The sequence below is a fragment of the Heptranchias perlo genome, unplaced genomic scaffold (assembly GCF_035084215.1).
Source record: "Heptranchias perlo isolate sHepPer1 unplaced genomic scaffold, sHepPer1.hap1 HAP1_SCAFFOLD_52, whole genome shotgun sequence".
NCBI lineage: Eukaryota > Metazoa > Chordata > Chondrichthyes > Hexanchiformes > Hexanchidae > Heptranchias > Heptranchias perlo.
The window spans coordinates 3,113,755-3,118,240 of NW_027139537.1; the positions used below are offsets into that span (position 1 = coordinate 3,113,755).

Here is a 4,486-nt window from a genome sequence, read left to right on the forward strand (position 1 = left end):
AGATGGGAGGATATATTCTTGCATTCTCCACTCACCTTTTTACTTTGGTCAATTGTCCAGCAACAAAAGTGGCGTCAGTTTTCAGCGAGCCCATGGTCCATGTACTTCTTAAGCTTCACTGCGTGCTACGGTACAGAGAGGTCAAGGGGCAGCAAATCTTTTGGTGTGCTGCAGGAAGCAAAAATTCTTGATTTTGGTCTTGAGCAAAGATGGAAAAAAAAGCTTAAAAATGCCTTCTCTGAGGATTGAACTCAGGACCTTCAGATTATGAGACTGACGCGCTGCCTGCTGCGCTAAGAAGGCATATAATGGACAAATTTCCAGGCAGCACTATGAAGTAGCACAGTTTGCAAGGTGTAAAATCATAAACTCATCGGCAGTTTGTAAAAACTCTCCATCCAGGTGGAAATCGAACCAACAATCTTCTGAATTCTGGTCAGACACGTTCTCCATTGCTCCACTGGCCCAGGGTGTGTCGAGTAAGTCGGAGCTCACACTCTCACAGCGCTGCGGTATGAGCAGGTACCGAGTCAGTCTCGGTCATGCCCACGCGATTCCACGAGTCAGGGAGTGTCAAATGGCGTACGGTGAACAATCACCAAAGAGAGAGACCTTTGCTGCTTCCCTTCGATAGCTCAGTTGGTAGTGCAGAAAACTTGTAGAGATTAAAACTTGAAAGCAAAATCATTCTTAAATCGCTGGTTTAATTCCGGCTCAAAATAGTGGTTTTGCAGTAAACGGTATTGAGCTCAAGGCCGCTTTCTTTACTTTACAGACTGCTCACTGCTTAAAATGTTGGCGCTTTTCCTTTCTCAAAACTGAAAGCTTTCCGTGTCTGTCTGAACACGGCTGATTTGCTCGAGCATTTGCCTCTGCTCACCAGCAGGCAGCGCCTTTGAGCAACAACACGTCAAACCGCACTAACTTTCAGGCAAAAAAAGACTTCTTTCAGTCAGTCGGACAGGTCTCTCGCTGCTCAGAGGAGTGCCTTTGTGCATCAATTCTTTGTATTTTCAAAATACACTTTATTTCATAAAATTTAAGGATACATACAGTTCAGTGTAAAAGTCGCAATTTCAATTCAAAACAATACAAAACAGATCGCACACACTATGATCCCATTATTTCAATAGAAAACAAACCACATATCATATAATACATTCTGTATAATAAAAGGTGGGATGGCTTCACACAGTAGCCTTTTCCCATAGAGCCCTTGCATAGGCTGCACCGTGCCTCAGTGCGTCCTGCAGCACATTCTCCTGGACCTTGGAGTGTGCCAGTCGGCAACACTCGGTCGTGGTCAGCTCCTTCAGCTGGAAGAACAGCAGGTTTTTGGGCGGACCAAAGAGCCTCCTTCACCGAGTTGATGGTCTTCCAGCAGCAGTTGATATCTGTCTCGGTGTGCCTTCTGGGAAACTGCGCGTAGAGCACAGCGTCCTGTGTTACCGAGGTGTTGGAGATGAACTGGGACAGATAGCAACGCATCTCTCTCCACATATTCTGCGTGAAGGTCCAGTCCACCAGGAGACGGACAACGGTCTCGTCCCCATTGCAGCCTTGAAGGCAGCTCGAGGTGGTGCTGAGATTCCGTGTGTGTTGGAAGGACCGCACTGGGAAGGTCCTTCTCACCACCATCCAGACCACATCCTGGTGCCTGTTGGTCAGTTGCAGCGACGAGATGTTCTGCCAAATGGCATCAACCGTCTGGTCGGGGAACTGCCCGAGTGGATCCACCCTCTCCTTTTCCTGCAGGACCCCTAGAACGTTCCTCCTCGACCACTGTCTGACGGCCTTGTGGTTGAAGTGGTTCCTCCTCAGGAACTTCTCCACCTGGAACAGGTGGTGAGTGGAGGGGGGGGAGCTGGGTCGGTCCAGCTGGACGTGGCGTTCCTGCTTCTGCTCGGCCAGACCCAGTTTTCTCAGTGTATTGGACAGGTAGAAGCTCAGCACGTAGAGACACTTGGTGTTTGCAGACCGGGGCACTACACACATCCGGAGGCAGCCACACGCAAAGGTGTCCATCAGGATCAGGGCAGCATTGGGGACGCTTCTGCCCCCTTTGTCTGGGGGGCTTGTACATGGTGTCCCTGTGGACACATTCTACCGTGGAACTCCAGACAAAGTGGAAGATAGCTCGGATGACTGTGGTGACGGAGCTGTGGGGAATCGGCCAGACCTGGGCCACATAGAGAAACACCGCGAGTACCTCACACCTTATCACTAGGTTCTTGTTGGCTACGGAGAGAGAGCGTCCCCCCAACATACAAAGCTTCTGTTTGGCCTTGGCGACCCGCTCCTCCCATTTTTTGGTGGAGTCCTGGGCCCCCGAACCCGATCCCCAACAGCATCAGGTAGTCGGACCTGACGATGAAGGGGACAAAGGATCGGGTCTCCCACCTGCCATTGAACATGTCCTCACTCTTACTGCGGTTCACTCTGGACCGCAAGGCCAGCTCAAAGCGATCGCAGATGCCCATCCGTCTGTGAACCGACTGCTGATCGGAGCAAAAGACGGTGACGTCATCCATGTTCAGGGAGGTCTTAACCTGAGAGCCTCCACCTGGGATCGTCATCCCCCTGATACCTGTGTCCTTCCTGATGGACACGGAAAATGGCTCGACTCAACGCATGAACAAGACCGCGGAGAGAGAACAGCCCTGCCTGACTCCAGATTTAATTGGAAAACTCTCTGACTCCCGCCCATTGATTAGGACTGCGCGATGGATGTCCACATAGAGCAGTCGGATCCAATCGCGGATTTCCTCCCCAAACCCTATTTTGGAGACCGTGTCCATCATGTATGTATGGGATATTATGTCGAAGGCCTTCTCCTGGTCCAGGCTGATCAGGCAGGTGTTCACCCCTCTGCCCTGCACGTAGGCGATCGCATCCCAGAGCAGCACAAGGATATCAGAGGTCGTCCTGCCGGGTAAAGTACATGTCTGATCGGGGACGTTCACCCACTCCAGAGCAGATTCGAGCCTGTTGGCGATGGCCTTCGACAGAATCTTGTAGTCAGCATTAGCAGGGAAATGTGTCGCCAATTTCTGATTTATTCCCTCTCCCCCTTCTGCTTTTAGATGAGGGTGATGATGTCATTTCTCATGGACTCTGACATGCTGCCTGCCAGAAGCATACCCCCGTACACATCCAGTAGGCCTGGGCCAATCCAGTCTCACAAAGCCGAGTACAAATCAACCGGTAAACCATCGCTCCCCGGAGTTCTACTCTTCTCGAAGGACTGGACGGCCTTTGTCAGCATCGTCTGAGGTCAGTCGCCGATCCATGCTCTCCCGCTCTCTGTCCTCTAAGACCTCCGTGACAGAGGACAGGAAGGTTTGAGAGGCCGTGCTGTCTCTGGGCTTCGCGTCATACAGCCTGTCATAAAAGGACTTGCTGATCCTCAGTATGTCGGTCTGTGAATACGTCACCGAGCCCTCTTCCTCCTTCAGGCTGCTGATCACCAGAGGTCTCTCTGTGTAGCTTCTGAACGAAGAAACGCGGGCACTTCTCGCCCTGCCCCACGGAGCGGACTCTGGACCAAAAGGTGATCTTCGAGGCCTCGGAGGTGAAGAGTGAGACTTGCTGGTCCTTCACCTCTCTGAGTTCCTCCCCGACATCGATCCGCATCGACTGCAGCTGGAGCAGATCCTGCATGCGTTTCTGGAGCTGGGACAATTTCCTCTGTCTCTCTCTCGCCCCTTTAACTGGACGGTTCAAACCGTGCAATCACAGGGTGAGGCCCGTTTAACTGGACAGATCAAACCGTGAGATCAGAGGATGAGGCCCCTTTAACTGGACGTTTCACACCGTGAGATCACAGGCTGTCCACCTGGACTCACCCTGAGATCTCAAGGTTTTACGCGTCCCCTTTCACTGGACGGGTAAAATCTTGAGATCTCAGGGTGAGTCCCCGTTAAGTGGACGGGTAACAAAGTGAGACCACAGTGTGAGGCCCCTTTAACTGGACGGGTCACACCGTGAGATCTCAGGGTGAGACTGTTTTAACTGGATTGGTCACACCGTGAGATAAAATGTTGAGGCCTCTTTAACTGGACGGCTCACACCGTGAGATATCAGGGTAAGGCGCTGTGATTACAGGTGGTATTTCCTCGCTCGACTCATTTAAATATGTGAGGTGGTGAGAGTGTTGGAGAAATGAAGGCTTGAAATGGCAGAAGCTCAGGGTCTCAGCAGCAGTGGGACCAGGACTGTACTTTGTAACTGGTGCAGAGAAACAGCAGTGGGAACGGAAATCACAAAATCACAAGAGACTTAGAGGTCCATGTATATCGATCATTAAAATGCCATGGACAGGAACAGAAAATATTCTTAGAAGGCTAATGGAATGCTGGTCTTTATATCTAGAGGACCAGAATACGTGGGTAGAATTATGCTACAGCTGTACAAAGTCCTATGCACCTGGAGTACTGTGTTCAGTCCTGGGTACCACACCTTAGGAAGGACATATTGGTCTTGGGAG

General features: G+C 51.1%; 1 non-coding gene across 1 annotated transcript; it reads right to left on the reverse strand.

The window, feature by feature from the left end:
• Positions 1 to 230: 230 nt before the first annotated feature.
• trnam-cau (transfer RNA methionine (anticodon CAU)) lies at positions 231 to 303 on the reverse strand. The gene has a single exon. It is a non-coding gene; the product is annotated as a tRNA-Met (tRNA).
• Between the last annotated feature and the right edge of the window lie 4,183 nt (positions 304 to 4,486).